Source organism: Schistocerca serialis, chromosome 4 (assembly GCF_023864345.2).
Source record: "Schistocerca serialis cubense isolate TAMUIC-IGC-003099 chromosome 4, iqSchSeri2.2, whole genome shotgun sequence".
Taxonomy (NCBI): domain Eukaryota; kingdom Metazoa; phylum Arthropoda; class Insecta; order Orthoptera; family Acrididae; genus Schistocerca; species Schistocerca serialis.
Window position 1 is genome coordinate 862890064 of NC_064641.1, and position 24390 is coordinate 862914453.

At 41.0% G+C, this 24390-nt stretch overlaps 1 protein-coding gene across 2 annotated transcripts in view; it reads left to right on the forward strand.

Moving 5' to 3' along the window:
- Positions 1 to 22212, forward strand: part of LOC126473514 (mucin-5AC-like) — a 72687-nt gene extending 50475 nt beyond the window's left edge. For both annotated transcript variants that reach the window (XM_050100615.1, XM_050100616.1), the window contains exon 5: positions 21958 to 22212. The gene's annotated coding sequence lies outside the window, so the exon portion shown is untranslated. The remainder of the gene's footprint in view (positions 1 to 21957) is intronic.
- Positions 22213 to 24390: the final 2178 nt, after the last annotated feature.

Genomic DNA, 24390 nt, shown 5'->3' on the forward strand with positions numbered 1-24390 from the left:
TAAATGTGTCCATACTTATCTTGAAGATGATCCATGTAAAGTTCTCAAAATTGTAGGAGTTCCTCACCATTTAAAAGTCTTCAAACTGCTGTTGGGTCAGCAGTTAGTGTTAGATTAATGCTATGTACAGCATCATTTCTTCTCTCATGATTTTGTAAAAGTCCCAAAGATTTTTGAATGTTGTGTTTATTTTCTCTAGTTTATTATTTTTCATTGACTTAAAATGCTTTTTCTGTGCTAAACATTTTTTGCATATATTCCCTATTCCAAATTGAATTCAATGAATGTTCTCTCAAAAATTATTTTACGGACGTGTTTTAGCAAATTTTCTTTTGTTTTATACTGTGTAACTGAGACATTTTAATTTGAGAGCCAGACTTTTTTATTTTAAAACCTACTTGCAGTGGAGTGACTCAGCAGATGGACAATGTAGAGTTTGCTCACTTAGGTGTTCCGCGTTCTTTCCTTAGACGTTATTGTGAAGCATGGTTATCTAATTTAGTAATGCCTCTATGCATTTTTCAAAACATGTTCCATATAAAACTAATAGAACATACATTTAATTTTATGTATGGAAAAGTATATTCTTTGGCTCATTTCTACCTGTCCGATTGTAAAGTTAGTTATTTAGTCTCTTAAAACATGATAGCATCTAAAGGTGGATTTATACTTGTCATGTTGAATTGCAGTTCTTTTTAGTTTCACCAGTGTCACTATGTAATACATTCATTCTGTTGCGAATAATTATACCCCAGTGCTTTAATATTCTATGCTGCGTGGTTTCTGTACATACTTTGTAGATTGGTGGTATCTACTCGATCTGCACACTGCAAGTTCCTGTGTGTCAGTATCCATGGTACGTTAACCAACCCCCCCCCCACCCTCCCTCCCAAATAGTTCAGTGCTTTATTATTCTAAAATTATACTGTGCATAAGTTTTCTGTAGATACTGTAATTTGAACCTTAACCTGCACACTTGCCCCCACCTCCCCTCTCCTGCTTGGCCTGTACACTGCATTATCCAGCTGCCTGTACTCCTCTCACGTTTTTGCCACACCCCACATAAACTCTCTGGGAATCATACATGCTTAAAGCAATATGGTAAATTGTTAGGTATAAGCGGGATTCAGTGTTTACAAACTCGTTCACCTGCACCACTTCCCATAAAAATTTCCACTTCTGTGACATTACAGAGGAGAGAAGAAACTTTAAGCCTCTGTAAGTGAAAGGTTCTTAGAACCACAGTAATGCATGATGCTCTCAATTGCAGTTGCATTGCACCTCGCTCTTGAAAGGAATTTCTGAGGACCGAGTTAAAACCTGACGTTCTCAAGCCACATTAAGTCTCACCTCATGATCTTCATTAGTTTCTTGAGACTGCACTGTCCTCAGTCTTTTAGCCATTCTTATTATTGTTTTCTAGGCATTTTTATTCATAAACAAAATAAAATTAAAATGAAATGATTATGCATCCACATCACAAAGCAAGCTTACTAAACTCATTTTTGCTAGCAAGGATTGTAAATAAAACATATTGGAAGAAGCAAAGCAGTGTCTTTAAGCCTTTAATACACAAAGCAAAATCAGGAAATCTGTATATCCTAGCCAAGTAAATTAAACGTTGGGTTGTATCTGTAAAGATAAAATAGCAGCACTTAATTCTGTCACTGATGTGAATGTCTGAAAATACTTCTGTGACTGATGTATTAAAAAAAAAACTAATGGTGCTCTCTATTGGTTCTTTGTTTTACTATGCCGTGATGGTTAAATGTCAGAACTACTTAACTGAGCAGACGATTTTAGATAAAACTTTAATCACTATATCTTGTTTTGGTTGGATGTATGGAACAGATCTTTCATATATGCCTATTGTAGGGGTATGAGCTATGAGGCAGGATTTGGGAGTAGGGGTGAAGTAAGGGTGGACAAGGATATTGCATAGGTTGGGTAGGTGGCTGAATACTACTGTGGGAGGAGGAGGGAGGAAGATATTTCTTATTTTAGGACATGATGAGAGGTTGTTGAAACCCTGGTGGAGAAAGTGATTCACTTGCTCCACTCCTGGGTTGTACTGAATCACAAGAGAAATGCACTTTTGTAGCTGGGCAATGAGAATGTGGGGGAGAGTATGTGGCTGGTGTGACAAGACACTGGAGATCTGTTTCTGGGCTAGGTTGGCAGGGTGATTCTGATCTTTGAAGGCCTTGCTGAGATATTTGGCATATTTGGAGAGAGACAGCTCACCACTAAAGACGTGATGAGGAGTGGCCAGGCTATATAGAAAGGACTTGTGCTGGGCATTTCACAAGAAGAAGAAAGGACTTGGTGTGGAACGGGTGGCAGCTGTTGAAGTGGAGGTATTGTTGGTTGTTGGTAAGTTTGATATAGACGGAGGTACTGATGAAGCCATCATTGAAGTGAATGTCGACATTGGGAAGGACGGCTTGTTGGTCTGAGGAGGAATAGATGAAGCAAATGTGGCAGAAGGTGTAGATGTTCTGCATGTTGGCAATCCAGGAGGACAGCGTAAGTTATTTCCAGTGATAGAGAATCCCAACAATTAGTAATAAAATGATATTTATTAAATATGAAAAAATACTCAACTTAAGTTGTTCTTCTTCTTGTGAAATGCCCAGCACAAGTATTACGAGTCCTCTGAAATATTAGAGTCCTGTCACTGTGCCATGAGTGATGGCTACATAGTGTTGAGGGCTGGCCTACGGTGCCTAGAGAACGTAAGTCTCAGATATGATGGACAAACACTGCATCTTGTAGACTTGACGGTAACTGGAGGCTGTACATGACTCGACGCATTGAAGAGAACTCTACCGTAGCTCAGTGCTCCAGTATTTAACGAGGCATCAACCTATCACTATAGACACATGTGATGTTCATGGTTTGGCAGCTGTGTGTGCGGCCCCTGGCAGACCTCGGTGTAGTTTGTTCCACCAACCTATACAGCTGCTGCGCTATGAGTGTTTTCAGTGTGACTTATAGATTGTGGTGTGCTACTCTCTGGAGTCGTGAGTAGCATCACCACATTCCACACTCCCCAAATCAATGCACCGTTGTTGGAGAACTGCACGGAGAACGGTGGAAGGGAGGGGGTGGGGGCACTGCCACTGGGCAGCAGAACTATGGCGGATGGTGCCCACCAGCCTGCACCCTGACATTTACCTTGTGAGCATGAGGAAACATCTGCTGGGAAACTTTTGGCAGGGCACATGTCCAGGGCAAGTCTTAAGGCGTCCGTGGTGGTTCTTGCAGGTAGTCGACGACGGAGATGACATCAGTGCATCCAGGTCCTTGGGGGTTGGGTCGTCCAGTGAAATCGGGTCCACGTCCATGTGGGCTGGCATTGGGGAATATTGTGCCGCTGACAAAGGCTGCTTGAAGGCATGCAAAGGCAGAGATGGGGCAGAACAGAGGAGATGCCATGAAGTCAGAAGGCCGACTGAGTGGTACGTTATCCTCGATGGTGAGTGTTCATCGGAGGTGAGGGTATCATCTGGAGTGCCCCAGGGAAGTGTGGTAGATCCACTGTTGTTTTCTAACTACATAAATGATCTTTTGGATAGGGTGGATAGCAATGTGCCGCTGTTTGCTGATGATGCTGTGGTGTATGGGAAGGTGTCATCGTTGAGTGACTGTAGGAGGATACAAGATGACTTGGACAGGATTTGTGATTGGTGTAAAGAGTGGCAGCTAACTCTAAATACAGATAAATGTAAATTAATGCAGATGAATAGGAAAAAGAATCCCGTAATGTTTGAATACTCCATTAGTTGTGTAGCGCTTGACACAATCACATCGATTAAATATTTGGGGATAACTTTGCAGAGCAATATGAACTGGGACAAGCGTGTAATGGCAGTTGTGGGGAAGGCAGATAGTCGTCTTCGGTTCATTGGTAGAATTTTGGGAAGATGTGGTTCATCTGTAAAGGAGACCGCTTATAAAACCCTAATACGACCTATTCTTGAGTACTGGTCGAGCGTTTGGGATCCCTATCAGGTCGGATTGAGGGAGGACATAGAAGCAATTCAGAGGCAGGCTGCTAGATTTGTTACTGGTAGGTTTGATCATCACGCAAGTTTTACGAAAATGCTTCAGGAACTCGGGTGGGAGTCTCTAGAAGGCATTCTTTTTCATGAGTCGCTACTGAGGAAATTTAGAGAACCAGCATTTGAGGCTGGCTGCAGTACAACTTTACTGTCGCCAACTTACATTTTGCGGAAAGACCACAAAGATAAGATAAGAGAGATTAGTGCTCGTACAGAGGCATATAGGCAGTCGTTTTTCCCTCGTTCTGTTTGGGAGTGGAACAGGGAAAGAAGATGCTAGTTGTGGTACGAGATACCCTCCGCCACGCTTCGTATGGTGGATTGCGGAGTATGTATGTAGAAGTAGATGTAGATGCTGTAGCCCGAAAACAGTGAAAGGAAATCTCATGGCAGAATCACCATAATCATCATAAGAGCGGGACCTTAATTGGTTCTGGTGCTGATAACAGATGCGACCAGAATCTGACGTGCCATTGTAATATGCTCGACCATGAACGGTGACCACAGTCCCCGGCTTCCAGGCATGTTGTTGAGTGTATTTTCGGAAGTATACATTGTGAGACACTGTGAATTTTGTGCGAAATAGTTCAGGAGATGGCACTGTTTGAGGATGCCATAAGCTCAAAATAGTACCATGAGGAAGTCCATGTAGAAGTTCTGCCGGAGGCTTTCCACTAGAAGGCAGAGAGTGATAAATACTGAGAACAATGCTCTTGTCGGAGCGTTATCATCTGCATCTGAAACGTTCTTATGAGGGGTTTGGCTTCCCTATTGTTTTATGGTGAAAAGGCACCATTGTCAAATACTTGATTCCATTGAGGGAACAGAATGATGAAATTCCGCAGAAACAAATTGAGGTCCATCATTGGAAACAATCACATTTGTGAATCCCTCTAAACAGAAAGTGGTCCACAACACCCGAATGGTGCTCGATGTTATTGGGGGCTTAAGGACACAGAATCGAAATCTACTGTATCCATCCACTACAATCAACGACCTTGTATTCCAGAATGGTCACAAAAGTCAATATGAATATGTTCCCATGGACAGTAGGATGGGGCCAACTGAAATACTGTTGCCGAGGCACTGCATGATTCTCAGAATACGTGCAACAGTGTGCAGTGATGCATTCAATCTGCTTATCAGGTCCAAACCAAGTACAATGTTGATGAGCAAACTGTTTGGTCTTGACCAAACACCAATGTCCCATGTGGAGTTGGCATAAAACAGAAGCTTGACACTCACAAAGAACTAGGACTTGGGTATGTCTGTTTGGTGAGTGAACCAGAATAACATCCTGCTGCCTTGACAAAACTAAAACAGTAAAAACATTTCTGAGGTTGTTCAAGTAAGCCTCAGATGATGTTCCTGTAACTAAAATTGCATCCAGATATGTGGCACAACATGGAACATAACACAGTAGTTGTTCTAAGTAGTTTTGAAATAATGCAGGAGCAGAAAAGCTGCTGAACGGTAAATGTTGATAATGAAAGAGGCTGTGCTATCTGGAGGTAAGCATCTTAGAGATCAGTATTGGATAAATATGTGCCAGATTGAGTTTTATCAATGAGATCTTCAGGTAAAGGCAAAGGAAAAGTGTCAGGTGTGGTCTGGGCCTTTCCAGTGGATTTGAAATCCACTAAAATTCTAATGTCCCTATTAGATTTGGTTATTATGATGAAAGATGACGCCCACTGACTTCATGTAATAGGCTGCAACACACCAGTGCTTTGTAAGCAATGTAGCTCTGTTGCAACTTTGTAATGAAGTGCATGAGGCACAGGGCGTGCCCTACAAAACTTTGGACATGCGTCTGGGTGAAGAGTAATATGTACAGCATAATCTTTTGCGCACCCCAACAAACAAATTTGAAATTCATCACAGAAGGTGTTAACACCAGTAAAAGATGTATGAGAAGCCAGGTGTGGCACATTTTACTGTGTATTTTCAGTCCAAAGAGTTCAAAAGGCTCCAAACCAAAAAATGTTCCGGCTCAAAGCCGCACGAAGGACAGTAAATGGCACCAATTGTTTGATGGTGTTATAAATAGCATTTAAGACACAAGTTCCTAAAATGTCAAGTTTAGCACCATTGTAAGTCGTCACACAGGTATTTGAAGGAAGCAATGCGGACTGCCAAGCAATTAGTAAATATTTTGATTCAGTAATGTAACAGATTCACCTGTGTTCAGTTGAAATTACACATTGTGCTGACCAATCTTCAGGGAAGTGAACAACTTATTTGAACTTCCAGTAACTTTTGATCGGGTCTGAGCAGGTTTTGCTTTATTAGCAGTAGCAGATACAGGTGCTGATTTATGATGTCTGCATTGACTTTACATTTTGGTGGCACAAATAACATTATATCTATGCGTTCAACTTGCTGTCTACATGCTGAAGCCCTTTGCAAACTTAGCTTTTGAGAACAAACTTGCTATACATGACCAGGTTTGTTACAGAAAAAACTTAACAGTGACTGTATGAGGACAAAGTTTACATTCATGGCAGACAAAGCATTGAGGGGCTGATTTTAATTTATTTCCTGCACATGCATGTAATGACTGTTCGTGCTTGAGTAAGCGCATCTCTTATTTACAAAAACACCATTACTGTGCCAGCCCCCAGGAGCATGGTTGGCCACACTTGCTGGCACCTTGTTTGCAGTGGCACTTTGTCGACAGCAGCAATTACAGGAAATTGCCATTCAGCAAATACTGACATTTGTGATGTCAGTATTTGCTGAATCACAAGTCGCCCATGATTCGAGAATTTGCACAACATCTGACAGGATTAGATTCCGCTGCTGCAGTATTTTAGAATGGATTCTTTCATTAGGAATGTTCTGAGTAATTATGTCACAGAGAATTTCATCAGCAAATGATTTTCCACATGAACAGTCAAATTTGAAATTTCTAGTAAGACCTCATAGCTCAGTAAGCCAATTCTTGTATATTTGGTGTGGTCGTTTGATAGATCAAAAGAATTGGAATTGAGTGACAGCAACATGAATTTGCTGTCGTAGTAATCCGTCAGAGATGTAATAATCTGCTCTTAAGTGCACTTCTCCAGGTCAGACTCAGGAAAAAGTTTGACAAGGAGACTGAAGGTCTTCTTGCAACCCAGCTTAGATAAAGTGATCGACAATCCTCACCTTTGATAATGTAGGCTGCAAAGTGCTGCTGTAGTTGCTGAAGGTAAATTTTCCAGTCTTCTACCTTCTAGTCATAACTATGAAGGGTGGCATGGTGATTTTATTGCCTTGTCCCTCTTGTCTAAGCAGCAGTGTTTGATGAGCAGCCAATTTTTGTTAGGCATCGAGATAATTAACGAATTACACAAATATATATGATAAATAAGAAATACTGTTAAATTAAGTTCTGTTTGCCTTTCCAAAGCAGAAAATTGCCCTCATGCACAGTAAATTATTTCACACAAGCACTACAACCCCCCCCCCCCCTCTCCCCCAGTCTGCTGGACACTGTAGAGGAAATGAGGTATCAAACAAAAATTGCCACCTGCACCACTTTGTTGGGAATGTAGGAGGATGGTGTAGGTTATCTTCAGTCAGAAAAATTCCCAACAATCTATAATAAAATGAATTTATTAAAAATGAAGAAATACTTAAGTATTGCTTCTTCTTGTCCTCTCACAGTGCCTCTGAGTGATACCTACGTAGAGTCTAAAGCTTGTCTTACAATGCCTATACAGCCAGAGTTTCTGAGACGACGGACAGACTCTGTATCTTGTAGACTCGATGGTAACTGGAGACTGTACATGACTAGGTGCACTGAAGAGAACTCTTCCATAGTTCATTGTTCTGGTATTTAACAAGGCATTGACCAATCACTGTCCACACACATGACTCCCATGGGTAGGAAGTTGTGGCTCCTGGCAGACCTCAGTGTAGTTAGTACTACTAATCCATGAAGCTGCTGTGCTACATGTGTTTCGAGCATGGCTTGTCAATGGTGGTGTGGTACTTTCTGGAGTTATGAGTATCGTTTCCACAATAGAGGGATGTGGATAAGATGCCCTCACCCTCAGTCCAGATTATAATGTCATAAGTGTATCTGAACCAGGTTAGGGGTTTGGGATTTTTGATGGTTATGAAGGATAGATCAGGGTTAGCAACAGCATACAAAACCTCATGCATGCATATTGTGTCACACGCGTGCAGTCCAGAATGCAACACATGTTGATAGAATTCAATACATCTCGGCTTCATTATGTTTTTGTGTCTTCTTGGAACTACCAGGTACGGCGTGACAATTGATTTAGCTGTGTGATGTGACACTTTTTGTTCCAGCACTTGGTGTCGCATTTTTCGCATGGCATGACTTTCTTCAGTTTGGCTGAACCTTAGCATTAGTGTTGCTTATCCCTAGCTGTTCACTAATGCTATAAAAGAAGTTCAAAGGTTCAGTGGTTGCTGGTCAAAAAGAGGCAGTCTAGTGATCTATCATCACTAGCCTTTAAAAGTGAATAGAAATCGCAGAATTTTTTTTGAACAGAAGATTCAGAATTCTCAATATCTATCACCAAATTGCACATTTAACGGGCCCACAAGTTTACTATGGGATGCCATTACAACACCATCCACAAAGAATTTAAATATTTAGTTGACAATGAGAGGGCAAAAATATTATAATGATCAACAGATGATTTGTATGAAATAAATTGTTTTGTGAACTTCATGCTAAATTTGCACACATGGGGCATGTGATGAAATTGGCACTAGAAATGGCAAATTTTCTGAAGTCATTTGCACTATTACACCATTAGTTTCAAAAGTTTCTGATAGAGATCGAATGAGGTGGCACAGTAGTTAGCATACTGGACTTGCATTCAAAAGGACAGTGGTTCAAATCCGTGTCCGGCCATCTAAATTTAGGTTTTCCATGATTTCCCTAAATTGCTCGAGGGAAATCCCAAGATGGTTTCTTTCAAAGGGCACAGCCGATATCCTTCCCAACCCATGAAACTATCTGAGGTTTTGCTCCACCGACGTGGATGTCAACAGGATGTTAAACCAAAATCTTCCTTTTTTTTAAAAAAAAAAAAAAAAAGATTTGAATGATGAGTACAGGGATGTCATCAGTTGAATGTACCTTTGTGCTTGTATTGATGAAACTGATCAGTCTGCAGTGTAATTCCAGTTGAAAGGAAAAATTCTTTTACTTTAAAACTGTCCAGGTGTTCTACAAAGTTTTTGTGGGAAAGAGTTTCCACATCTACACAATGAGATTGCAAAAGTGATATAAGCGGTTCAATAAACATATGTATGTGTAATATCTTTTATCGACAATGAAACTAAATTAGAAGCAATTATGTGCCAACCTGAATGACAAAAATCTTCTAAACTGTTTTTGTCTGTCCTTGTGCTGTTTATTTTTGCAGACATAAATTTTATTATGTCTTCAGCAAACAAAAATAATTAAATAATAGCGGAAACTGGTTTTATTTGTGATCTGTGTTGTTGAGAAATTGGAAACCAAGCCACATACAAGGTGTTCCATGCTTCAAGAGCGACTTCATTGACATCTAATGTGATGCATTTACAGTTTCCCCCTATTCCTGCTCAGACAGCTGGGCATGGTTGTGGCTGTGATGCATTTACAGTTTCCCCCTATTCCTGCTCAGACAGCTGGGCATGGTTGTGGCGGAGGCATGCACTCATGCAAGAGAGATCCACATATGAACTAGAGCTCACCATGCCTACAGAGTTCTTGGCCATTCCTGCTCTAGGTGGTCAGTAATAGGTTAACAGAGTATGGTGCCATGTACGTGCCCATTGCTGTACCACAAACTGTTTGTAGATGAAGCCTTCAAAGGAGAAGTAACTGCAGGTAGGGATATAGTTTGTCATGGTGATCGGGAAGGAGTTGTAGGTTCGGAGTCAGTCAGACATTGGAAAAGGTAGAGTTCTATAGTAGCAAGGCCATGGGAATTTGGGATAGTAACACAGAGGGTGTTGTAGGTGGTTGGGCTTATGAATTTTCGGGAGCTTGTAGAAGGTAGGACTGAGGGAGTGGTGAAGGTGAGTAGACGGACAGACAGACAAGGAAGAGGTTCTGGGATGAATGTAGGGATTTGAGGAGGGTCTGGAGATCCTGATGGATTTCTTGAGAGGGGTCACTGTGACAGGACTTGTAAGGGACATATCTGGCAGCTGGTGGAGTCTCTCAGCTAGGTTATCCCTGTGAATCACAACCACAATGGTGAAGCCTTTGTCAACAGTTTGGATCATAAGGTGGGTATCAGTTTTTAGGTGGTGGATTGCTTTTCTTTCTACAGATGTGAGGTTAGTTTGCATGTTGAGGGATTTGGGCAATGGTGGTGAGGCAAGATTTGGGGTTAGGAAATTCTGGTATGTTAAACAGGGCTGATATTGGGGCGGTAGGGGGTGGATCACAGTTGGATGTAGGAGTAAACTGAGTCAGGCAGAGTTCAAAATTGGTTTTGAATTGAATATAATTGGTATGTTTAGTGGCAAAAACGTGTTTTCATTGTAGGGCCTGGGAGAAGTTGTGCAGGTGGGCACCCATTTGGAGGGAATTGGGATGATCTACTAAAAATGTTTTTGAATTGGTTTGTTTGGTTAAGCTTGCTGCTTGCCAGGAGACCACTCCCACTACTCTCTCATAGTACCAGCCTGTGTTGTTTGCATGCCATCGTTCTGATGGTTATGGATTGCTGATCAAGAGAACCCTCATAAATGTCGTCCTCGACTAATGCAATAGGAATTTGATCACGTGAGGCCTCGGTAGCTGGAAACAGAGTGCCGGGCCCAAATGAGCTCACCCTCTCCATAGCTGGCTCCCAGCGTGACAACATGTCTTTTCCCTACTCTCTTACATTCCACTTGACACTTTAGTTGAAAAGGCTCCTTCAGACATTTGGTGTCTACTCTGGGGGGGGGGGGGGCACCTTATGTATTCCTAAACAAGCAATAAATTTTACACTGTATCTAATAGATTTCTGTGTTCTTCTTTAAAACATATCCCCCCTGGATGCTGCCCAATCATCATCCTGATACCTCCCATCCTGTGCAAAGGGAAACGTCACTGGGTTGTGAGATGGTAGGGAAGCAGAAGCTGACAATTATATGTGACGTTGAAGACAAACATAATGTTAAACTCTGTGTTTACAATTTTATGCAGTCTTCTTTGTATGGTATGTACTAGTACTGAAAAATAAGGATACCCTCCTTATGATGAAACTCTCAGTCCTGCATTAAAAAGGGAGAACATTTGTGCTTCACTGATTAAAGAGGTTTAACACAAATTTGGATTCACCATGCAGTTATCTGTTCAATGTACAGTTATTTGAACTGAAGGTTTGCAAGCTGCATTTAATTTTCCTTTCTCAATTTTTGTAATTCTTATGTTCCATGCAGTGGTTGTGATGATAAAGTGACATATTGAACATTGGAAGAAGACTATTTTGCCACAGCTTATAAGAGATGTGGAGCTAGAAACATTTTCAATTATGTTGATACTAATGTCTTTTATAATTTACTTCACTAAAAAGCATAGTCAGTTTAGAGAGGAAAAAAGTCGAGAAAGTAAAAAAAGCAAAGAAAGAGTGATAGCCTTGTTGTATGTTAATAGTTGCAGCAATGAAAAATTGCTACCTTTAAATACATGAAAATTTGAAACTCCCAGGTGTTTTAAAATCACTACAGTGCACTTTTAATTTTAATAATAATACCTGGATGACTGATTAAATATGTATGAAGTTTTCTACACCCGGATCGGAATAATAAAGTGATTGATGTCCAGCTGTTCACAGGGCTGCTACCATAGCAACAGCCAATCACTGGACACAGTTGGTCGCACCTCCTGTTCTGTTCACCATTGTCAAATCTCTCTGCTACTACACATAGTGACTACTATGGCCAGTTGTAGACAAAGCTTGTGGCTGATAACGTAAACAACTGTGGTTCATTTCATTGCATGCTTTGTTCCTCTGCCGGCGAGTTTATTTTGCACTCCAGAATGTCTGAAGCTTGTAGTGGAAGTGAGCTAGAAAGTGTGGCTGCGATCTACTCGTATTTTGCGTGGTCAGGAAGGTGAGTTTGTGCGTTTGGTGCGAGAATATTTCGAGTAAGAGAGAGACAATGGTGCAACTCTATTGCCTCTAATGAAGGTAGGTAGTCAAAAGAAATGCAGACACCTTGAAGATGCATGAAAATACTGTCGTCAAAATTTGTAAGGAGAAATACTGTGCAGACAGGTAAGAGCCTGGTTCGTCCAAACTGCGGACACATGAAATACGAGGACAGAATCACGTGTAACAAACTTGGATTCTTTTCAACAAGATGCTGTTCATCACCATGTATATGGGTATTACAAGAGAAAAGAACATCCAACTATTAAAAAACTGTGTTACTCGTTGCGAGGCAAAGTTATTCAGTGGTAGCAAAATCTCTTTGTTAATTGTCAGAGCCCTTGGTTTTTGCTATAAAAAATTAATGGATGGAAAATTATAATGGAGAGAGTCGACATCATATTGTCGTGTTGTCGGTTTTTAAGAACTACAATTAAAGTGCCATTTGAAGGCATTGTGTGGCTCGATGGAATGTGGATCTACTAAAAATGTTTTTGAATTGGTTTGTTTGGTTACGCTTGCTGCTTGCCAGGAGACCACTCCCATGCTGGTCATTCTAAAAATGTTTTTGAATTGGTTTGTTTGGTTAAGCTTGCTGCTTGCCAGGAGACCACCCCCATGCTGGTCATTCTAAAAATGTTTTTGAATTGGTTTGTTTGGTTAAGCTTGCTGCTTGCTGAGACCAGTCCCATGCTGGTCATTCTAAAAATGTTTTTGAATTGGTTTGTTTGGTTAAGCTTGCTGCTTGCCAGGAGACCACTCCCATGCTGGTCATTCTAAAAATGTTTTTGAATTGGTTTGTTTGGTTAAGCTTGCTGCTTGGCAGGATACCACCCCCATGCTGGTCATTCTAAAAATGTTTTTGAATTGGTTTGTTTGGTTAAGCTTGCTGCTTGCCGAGACCAGTCCCATGCTGGTCATTCTAAAAATGTTTTTGAATTGGTTTGTTTGGTTAAGCTTGCTGCTTGCCAGGAGACCACTCCCATGCTGGTCATTCTAAAAATGTTTTTGAATTGGTTTGTTTGGTTAAGCTTGCTGCTTGCCAGGAGACCACCCCCATGCTGGTCATTCTATTAGAGAAGACTGGACAGATGGACAGATGATAGTATATGTGGAAGTTCTGCTGTTCTGGTTGGAAAGGGCACAAGAATTATTGTCTTGGCTGCTGGAACTGCATCTGGTTTCATATCTAACTGTCTCCTCGTTTACAAATCAAGGAAAACAAATGACTGCCACAAGAAGATGAAACATGATAGTTTTCTGGATTAGTACAAGGGGCAACTACTGGAAAACTTAAATTGGCCACCTGTCATTGTAATGGATAATGTCTCATACCACTCAGTTATTAAAGATAAAGCTCCAGTGATGCCAACAAAAAAAGCCGACACTGTTGAGTGGTCAAATGCGACAACGTGAAAATTCAGGACGATTTATGTAAGCGAGGCTCATGGAAATAGTAAAGAAAAATAAGTCATAGTTTCAACCGTATGATGTGGACAAGTAGCTAAAGAATGTGGCTACAGGGCACTACTGCCGCTTTAATGCCATCAAATTGATTTAATCACAAATTAAAAATTACGTGGCAGCAAATAACTGTGGCAGAAATTCAAAGACTTAGACGGGGAGTAGTGGCACGAATAATGCCAGAGAAGTGAAGAAATATTGTATGCCACACAGAAATGGTTGTTAAAGAAGCCTGTAAAAGTGAAGCGAGTGCTCAGAATAACGTAGAAAATATAATTACGTCCTTGAGCAATTTCAGTGGCTCGTCTACGGACCAGAGCTCAGATAATGACAGTATCAAGGAAGAAAGTGATTCTGAACTAAGTGGCATTTACCCTTTGGGTTAATCTTTTTTTATTTTTGTGTTTGCATTTCATATTTTTGACTGAATGGTGTGTACTACTGTTGCACAACAAATCTCCTCTCATTACTAAGGAATACTCCTCTGCACAAGTATGACACTCTGCATGCACATCTGCACAAGTATGACACTCTGCATGCACACTACAGTGTTTGATAAGTACTCAAGCAGTTTGTTTTATTTTAATGTTGTTAGTTATTTTATGTATGTAAACGATTCAGATCCATTTTAACACCCCTTATGTAATGAATATGACAACTGAACATGATTCGTTCTGATTATATTGAAAACAGTGCTCTTCCTGTTGCTGTTGTTGAGATATGCCAATAATAGGACCATGGTATCATTTTATACAAAGGAGCACATTTGTTAAGCCACAAGGATAGGAAGTCAATACCGCTTATTAAAATAAGGCGTGAGAAGGTAATCTAGAAAGAAACCACACAGCTGTCGCTGCTACAGACATAATGCATGCGCATGCACTTGCAAACCGGCAACATCGCCTCTTCCATGCTCAATTGTGCTTCGCTGTCAATCACTTTGTCATTCTAATCCAGTCATAGGAGCTTTGATACCAAGATGGGTGTTGCAGAAAGAAAGACCATTCTTATTATTGATAGGTGCTCCCCACACCCATATTTAATGGTGTTGCTGAGAAATACTGATGTTTGGTTTGTTTATGCTGAATGCACAAGTCGTCTAAAACCTCTAGATCTGGGCATACTTCATCCTGTGAAACCTCAATACAGTGTAGAAGCTGTAGAAAGAACAATTTCATTACTTGAAATAAAGGATGTAATGAGAGTGAACATTTTACGAACTGTAAATTTGTGTGTTCCTGCCTGAAATGCTGGAACCCAACGGACTGTGTTGAACTGTTTAGCAGATGCTGGCTTTTGGTTAGCATCAGTTGCTGGAAAAGGAGATAGTAATTTCCATCAAGAAGAATGGAGTGCTATCACTGATATTCCAGCAAGTGTGCATATCAGGGCTTTGTTTGATTGTGGCATCCTGACTTTTGCCCATCAGATAGATGTACATGATTGTGTGACAATTTTTGTAAAGAACCGAGCAGGACTGGATGAAGGTTTAGGGGATGAGAAGGATGAGAATTGTGAAGAAGAAGAAGAAGAAGAAGAAGAAGATGACACACACATCCATCCACACATATACAGACACAAGCAGACATATTTAAAGATGTCTGCTTGTGTCTGTATATGTGTGGATGGATATGTGTGTGTGTGCGAGTGTATACCCGTCCTCTTTTCCCCTAAGGTAAGTCTTTCCGCTCCCGGGATTGGAATGACTCCTTATCCTCTCCCTTAAAACCCACATCCTTTCGTCTTTCCCTCTCCTTCCCTCTTTCCTGATGAGGCAACAGTTTGTTGCGAAAGCTTGAATTTTGTGTGTATGTTTGTGTTTGTTTGTGTGTGTCTGTTGACCTGCCAGCACTTTCATTTTGTAAGTCACATCATCTTTGTTTATATATTTATATAATGTATATGGAATGTTTCCCTCTATATATATATGTATATATATAGAGAGAGGGAAACATTCCACTTTGATGAGGCAACAGTTTGTTGCGAAAGCTTGAATTTCATGTGTATGTTTGTGTTTGTTTGTGTGTCTATCGACCTGCCAGCACCGAACGAAAGTGTTGGCAGGTCGACAGACACACACAAACAAACACAAAACATACACACGAAATTCAAGCTTTCGCAACAAATGGGTGCTTCATCAGAAAAGAGGGAAGGAGAGGGAAAGACGATAGGATGTGGGTTTGAAGGGAGAGGGTAAGGAGTCATTCCAATCGCGGGAGCGGAAAGACTTACCTTAGGGGGAAAAAAGGACAGGTATACACTCGCGCACACACACACATATCCATCCGCACATACACAGACACAAGCAGACATTTGTAAAGGCAAAGAGTATGGGCAGAGATGTCAGTCGAGGCGGAAGTAAAGAGGCAAAGATGTTGAAAGACAGGTGAGGTATGAGTGGCGGCAAATTGAAATTAGCGGAGGTTGAGGCCTGGCGGATAACGAGAAGAGAGGATATACTGAAGGGCAAGTTCGCATCTCCGCAGTTCTGACAGGTTGGTGTTAGTGGGAAGTACCCAGATAACCTGGATGGTGTAACACTGTGCCAAGATGTGCTGGCCGTGCACCAAGGCATGTTTAGCCACAGGGTGATCCTCATTACCAACAAACACTGTCTGCCTGTATCCATTCATCAAGAGTGTCTTTCCGCCGTCCACCTAACCTTCGTAACCTCTTAGTTCATCCCTATGAAATCTCCAAACCACCTTCCCTACCCTCTGGCTCCTACCCTTTAACCGCCCCCGGTGTAAAACGTGCCCCATGCACCCTCCCACCACCACCTACTCCAGTTCTGTAACCCGGAAGGTGTACACGATCAAAGGCAGAGCCACGTGTGAAAGCACCCATGTGATTTACCAACTGACCTGCCTACACTGTGAAGCTTTCTGTGTGGGAATGACCAGCAACAAACTGTCCATTCGCATGAATGGACACAGGCAGACAGTGTTCACAGGCAGACAGTGTTTGTTGATAATGAGGATCACCCTGTGGCTAAACATGCCTTGGTGCACGGCCAGCACATCTTGGCACAGTGTTACACCGTCCGGGTTCTCTGGGTACTTCCCACTAACACCAACCTGTCAGAACTCTGGAGATGGGAACTTGCCCTTCAGTATATCCTCTCTTCTCGTTATCCGCCAGGCCTCAACCTCCGCTAATTTCAAGTTGCCGCCACTCATACCTCACCTGTCTTTCAACAACATCTTTGCTTCTTTACTTCCGCCTCGACTGACATCTCTGCCCATACTCTTTGCCTTTACAAATGTCTGCTTGTGTCTGCGTATGTGCAGATGGATATGTGTGTGTGTGCAAGTGTATACCTGTCCTTTTTTCCCCCTAAGGTAAGTCTTTCCGCTCCCGAGATTGGAATGACTCCTTATCCTCTCCCTTAAAACCCACATCCTTTCGTCTTTCCCTCTCCTTCTCTCTTTCCTGATGAAGCAACCATTTGTTGCGAAAGCTTGAATTTCGTGTGTATGTTTGTGTTTCTATCGACCTGCCAGCACTTTCGTTCGGTAAGTCACATCATCTGTGTTTTTAGATATATTTTTCCCACGTGGAATGTTTCCCTCAAAGGGAAATAAAGGACAATAATTAAGGATTTTTCCATCCCATGTAATCATATTGTTTATTCCATTAGTTAATAAACAATTTCTTCTTCTTCCAGAATGCTGCCTTTAAACTGAGGCACCAACTGATGATTTTACATGGGACTTTAAAATAATGCCTATTGAGTTAATGAAAAGTGTGTGGCAATAATACACTGAGGTGACAGAAGTCATGGGGTAACGATATGCACATATGCAGATGGGGTTAGTATTGCATACACAAGGTATAAAAGAGCAGTGCATTGGCAGAACTGTCATAGTACTCGGGTCATTCATGTCAAAGGATTTCTGACACAATTATGGCTGCACGACAGCTATTAACAGACTTTGAACGCATAATGATCGTTGGAGGTAGATGCTTGGGACATTCCATTACAGAAATTGTTGGGGAATTAAGTATTCCGAGATCCACAGTGTCAAGAGTGCGCCGAGAATACCAGCTTTCAGGCATTATCTCTCACCGTGGACAATGCCGAGGCCAACAGTCTTCACTTACTGACCATGAGCAATGGTGTTTGTGTAGAGATGTCAGCACTAATAGGCAAGCAGCATTGCATGAAATAACTGCAGAATTCATTGTGGAACATATGATGAATTTCCGTTAGGACCGTGCAGCAAAATTCGGCATTAATGAGCTGTGGCAGAACACAACTGATGCCTTTGCCAACAGCAGGACATCCTCTGCAGTGCCTCTTCTGATTGGACCCTAGACAAATGGAAAACTATGGCCTTGTCAGATGGGTACCAATTTCAGCTGGTGAGAGCTGATGGTAGGGATCAAGTGCAGTGCAGACCCCATGAAGTCATGGACCCAAGTTGTCAACAAGGCACTGAGCAAGCTGGTGGTGGCTCCAAAACGATGGGGGGCTGTGTTTCCATGGAATGGACTGGGTCCTCTGGTACAGTTGAATCAATCAATGACGGCACATGATTACGCTCACATTTGTAACCATTCTTGACTTAGAATTCCCAAACAACAGTGGCATTTTTATGGATGACAATACACCATATCACCAGGCCACAGTTGTTCACATTTGGTTTCAAGAACGTTGTGGACAATTCGAGCAAATGGTATGCGTATCCAGATCACCTGACGAGAGTCCCATCGAACATGTATGGGACATAACTGAGAGGCCAGTTTGTGCACAAAATCCTGCACTGGGAACACTTTCACAATTATGGATGGCTATAGAGACAGCATGACTCAGTGTTTCTCCAGGGGACTTCCAACAATTTGTTGAGTCCATGCCATGTTGAGTTGTTGCATTATGCTGGGCAGAAGAATGTCTGACACAATGTTAGGAGGTATCCCATGACTTTTTTCACCTCACTGCATACTCTAGCATGCAAAACTTTAGGACAATTGTGTGATGTGTCACTGCCCAGTAATATAGCTTGCTGAAACTTGGACTTATATAGAAACAACTGCTACAGTATAGTACAGAAGGTAAGTGATAGAAATAGACAATGAGATCAACTGAGATAACACTTTTATTCAAACACAGTAACTACAGTGCAATTTATGATGGTCCACCGGACATTAGAAAAGGTGAGACATGGTTCTTAATAGGGTGTGTGATCACCGTGGACAGCAATGTGTGCTCTGCAACATGTTACCATGCTGGCCTCAAGGTTGGTGTGGAGTTACTGTGGGAGGGAGTTTTATTCCTCCACCAGCAAGGTTATTGGATGGTCATTGGTGCATGTGGGTGTGCTGAAATATGCCTCTCCAATGCTTGCTATACATGCTCATTAGGATTTAAGTTGGTGGAATGGGCAGGCCAGTCCATTTGCCAAATATCTTCATGTTCCAAGAGCTGCTGCTCCTGCGCCGTTCAATGCTTTCTCACATTGTCGACCGTAAAAATGGAATCTAGCAAATGCACCCCTGAAAAGATGCAGGTGGAGAAGGAATATAGTGTCACAAGAACATTGACTGGCAAGTGTTCCATGTTCAAAGATTTGGAGGTCAGTAAGCCCATGCAGCATTGTGCTTTTCTGCACTATAACACCTGGGCTGCCAGAATGATCATTTTCAATCACATACATATTCACACCTTTCATCACATGAGAGTACATGATTCAGTGAATGGACTGGCGTGTTTGTTTTCCCTTTGAGATTATGTGGAATGCTTTGAGGAGACGTACTGGAGCATGTTCATATGTACCAACAGCCAACCAGGAGTTGTCAATTGAGCTAGTGGAGGAATGGAACACCCTACCACAAGAGCTCCTTACCAACCTTGCAGCCACCATGGGAATATGTTGCAGAGCATGTTGCCCACAATGATTACATGCCATATTAAAAACTGTGACCCACCTTTTGTAATGTCCAGGAAACCATGAAAAATTCAGTGTTACTACTGTCTTCAAACAGAACTGTCATTTATGTTTGCTACATTACATATGTTACCTTTTATACTTTACTGTAGCAGTTCTTTTTGTGTGTGGTCTAAGTTTCACTGACCTGTATTACGTGCAGTGACTCGTCGTGGAAAATTTACATTTGTCCATAAGTTTTGCACACCAGTATGTAATTTAGGGTTTCTGAGAGCGAAGTTTAAGATAGTGTTTAAAGAGTGCCAAGAAACCTCAAATTCTGATTATGGTTCACTTTATCATATACTGGAACTAAATCCCCATATAAAGAAATTTTACAGTTAAGGAAAATGTATTTGGGTCTCCAGAAACTTGTAAAAAAGAGGCTTTACCTTGTACTGCAACTTCCACTGCTGAAACCTGTAATTTCACTGTTTAAGACATGGTTTACCCTCATAGCACTGCTTATTAATTTTGCCATGCCAAAGAAACTCAAAACATTTAACAACATTGTGAGTAATTTTATCCTTAACACTTGTGTTCATACTCATGTCCCCACTCAAGTAAAGATTATGTTAATTTTGGGGGCTGAGGCTGCATCCAAGACTGCAGTTAATTAACTGTAAAATGTGGTCGTATTACCCTATTACCAAAAGGTGAGTGCCTTGCACATAAAATAATTAATGTTTGATGGATGTTGAAGCTTTGTCAGTTCAGTGGCTGACATTTCAAAATCTTTATGACATATCTAAAAAACTTGACAGTGTCCCATTCCTGATAAAAATGCTGACTCCCACCCATTATGGCAGTTCCCCAATAACACCTTACCCTTTCATATAATGAGACCACTAGATGCTGCATTTCTGTGTGTTTACACCAGTGCTCTGCAATGCCTATCAGAAAACTGCTCAAAGACTGTAATTCCATGGGTTTCTGTTTTGGGATCTTCAGCCAATATTTGTTTAACGATTTACTTGATGTTTTGCCAGCACAGATGGCTGGCATGATCAAAGTTCACCCTCCATTGCTGTTAGCGGACCAGAGTCGAGCCCACAGCCAGAGACTATATGTACCTGTTGCACTAACATCTGACGACTTTTCGGTGCTCATTATTGCTGTGGTTCTGCCATTGCTTCCTTTAATGGGGATTTGCGTATGGGAATCCAGGATCTGTTTACCTTGAGGCTTTCTTCTTTCTTGTAGAAGATACTGTCACGTTTGTGAAACTGACCACATAATAAAATACACTGACACAGAGGTTCTCACTGTGGAGAAGAGCTACTGTGGCCGTTTGTTCGGGAAACTGTGGTAATGCACAAATACAACAATGGATTCAGGAAGAAAGAAGAAATTCTCAAGGTAAATGGATGATGAATTTTCATGCTTCAGCAAACTTGTTGCAGATAGCGAGGGGAGAACTACAGCAGTAATGACAAGGGACAAGACATCAATGTTGGTGCAACAGATACGCAAAATCTCCGGCCGTGGGCTAGACTTCAGTCTGTCACAACAACAGAGAGTGAACCTTCAACAATACCAGCCACTTGTGGTGTCAAAACATCAGAAAAATTGCTAAAAAAACATCAGCCAAAGATTCTGAGACATATGCCGGCCGACAGTACTTTGACGAGTGACGACAAAAGCCTAAGACACTTTTTAGGCAGGGGGACCAATCGTCATGATCTGTCCTTTAAAAACAAAACAAAAAAGGCTTAATTCTCGGATCATTCTCTTTCATATAACACAGGTATTGGAAGGTGTGTCCCCATCCACATCTCTGTACTCTTATGAATTAGCATCACCAACCTTACCGTGCAGCTCTATTGAGTGCACGCCGATATTCCCAACCTGCACTGTGCACCCAGTTGGCGGTTATTGGCACTACATCCAGGTCCGCATTAAAGTGCAGTACAGCAACATTTGTTAAGGCAGATTGTTAGAACACTCAACCATGTGCATGTATGTGCTTCCATTTATATTGTATACCAGGTACACATGCAAGCTCCAGCAGTCTCTTTCTTGAATGGCTTACCCTTGTAATGTGAATAATTTCTAACCCATTCTGTACAAGCTCTTCATATTTCAGCATTCACCCTGAAAACAGTTCTGTCATGAACACCAGAATGCATTTCCCACTTTTTCTGTTCTCTTTATCAAAAAAAGTTAGTTTTAGTGATATTCAGATTTATATTTGTTCACAAGGTTCTCCAATATCCATCACACGATATATTAAAAATATAATTGTATCCCATGGGAAGTTTTACGAGCTTTTTAATTGATGCACACAGTCATTAGCATTAAGCTGTCTCAGAAATGTAAAAGCAACCAAAAATAAAGTTTGAGGTTGAGATGTGTGACCTAAGTGATTTTCTTTCCTCTTTCTCATTTTTTCAGGTGATGCAAAAGGCTGTTTATGTACAATCATCATTGTACGTTACATAAGCATGAAACACTTTTCTCGACAGAAGATTAACCATGGAAAGGTCAGCCACAGTGGTTGAAGTAAAGTGATGATGTGAAGATTTTTGAGTCTGAAAATTATCAAAGACTGGATAAGGCACTCCGCATTGAGGACTGGATTTGTGCGGCAATATCATTTTCTATTGTTATGTACTGTTTGCACTACAGAACACTGTGAGCTTTTGATATTCCTCCCCCCCCCCCCCCCCCCCCTCCCCCTCCCGCCCCAAAAAGAAGAAAAAAAAGGCAAACTGCTTGAGAAATGTGACAGATATGAATAATGGATAACAGGTGTAAAACAAGCAGAAGATGAGCAAAATAGATGGTTAATTGCACATGAAGGAGAATCTGGTTTAGGAATTTGATTAACAAGAACTAAGCTATTTTGCACCATTAAAACACTCGCACTACTGTCCTGTTATCTTACAATTATTAAAATGTTGTTATGCCTATTTCTTGACCTTTTAGAACTTCCTTCATTTAGCATTGTCTGTATTTTTGTCCTCTTGACCCTCTCTCTTTTTTTTTTTAAGGAAAAAATATTTAATTGATAGTATATTTAAGAAAAAGACTAAAGAGTCTTTACTACTTATTGTTTTTGTTCTTTCTTCCTCTGTTGTGTATCTCTTTCAGTTTTTAACTGTATCTTACAAATATATTAAGGGAGCATCTTTCTCCTTATGCTGTGTAGCCTAAGTTATAAACTTTTAACATTTACATGTGGAGATGTTATAAGAACTAAGAACCGTTAAATGGAAGTGCATTTTCCCACGTAGTATTTCTGTCCCAATTCAGAATAAGCATAAACGGTTTTAAGAGATCAGTTATCACACAACAGTACCTGGGATGTTGAGCTTTTGTGACATTCACGAGAAGTGCTTATTCAAAAGAATGATGTCAGTAGTGCATTCAGCCATAATATTCTTTGTTGAAATTGTAATAGATATGCACCTTGACTCAAAAATTGAAAAACTATAAATATTGGAAGCACTTCAGCATATTTTCAAAATGATGAAAAACTCCATACGTGTAACTTGCTTCAGCGACACTGAGTGGTGTTCATCAATTGATAAAGTTTACCCTGAAACAGGAGAACATTGGGAAACTAGGCAGCAATGTTTCATCTCTCTCTAATCCCTTCTCCTACCCCCTCCTCTCTCTCTCTCTCTCTCTCTCTCTCTCTCTCTCTCTCTCTAGGACCAAGAGGAAATGAAACTTATTAACAAAAATAAATATACATATTTAGGTAAAACGAAGGGGAAATTATGTAGTTTTGCTTAAACCTCTACAGCCACGTTTACTCTGAGATTAAAAAAAAAAAAATTAAAAAAAAATATGTTTCTGTGTGCAACATCGTTTCACCAAGGTCTGCAACATGTTGGCAACAATGTTTGTTGCTTGTATCCCCATCTACACTAGTGACAAACATTTTTACATATGTGTTCATGTCATCTGCTATTCTGAACTGGCAGCAACATTCCACATCGTGTATTCACACCAAGAGCTATGCTGTTGCAAAGTGAAGAGAGTGAATAAATGATACAAGGGTTGGAACTTTAATAGTAGTAACTATTTATTTACAGCTCGTACAAAATAGATATGTATTTCAAAGTTTTACTGACCTTCAAAGTAGTCCCCAGCATTGTGTATAACCCATTGCCAGCGATGTGGAAGTTGTAGGATACTCTTAGCAGTGCCCTGCAAAATGATGGTCAGGTCCTGCAGAAAGTGTCATCACTTCTGTCTCTAAACTGGTTGTAGGTTGTGTTCCAAAAATGAACAGCATAGAGAAGTGATGACACTTTCTGCAAGACCTGACCATCATTTTGCAGGACAGTGCTCAAGCACATACAGTGCAAACTGTTACTGATTTGTTTGACTGATGAGGCTGCTAAGTGCTATACCACCTACTGCACTCCCCTGACTTAAGCCCTTGTAAGTTCAACTCGATTTCTAAACTGCAGGAAACACTTCACGGCATTTGCTTCAGAACTACTACAAATTCGTCGGGCAATAGACCGTGCCGCTCGAACTGTCAACACAACTGGCACTGCTAAGAGTATTGTACAACTTCCACATTGCTGGCAACGGGTTATACACAATGCTGGTGACTACTTTGAAGGTCAGTAAAACTTTGAAAAACATATCGATTTCATATGAGCTATAAATAAATAGTTTCCACTATTAATGTTCCAACCCTCGTATGTGGTGTTGTGTAGCTAACACTCAGCAAAATAAGCGGATGACGGAAAAACACATGATTGGTGGGCAGAAGCATTGTAGAAGGCGGGGACAGGGATGGCATGCACAAGCTGAATTTGGAGGACAGATCTGCTTTTCATAACTTAACTAGGATGTTGACATCTG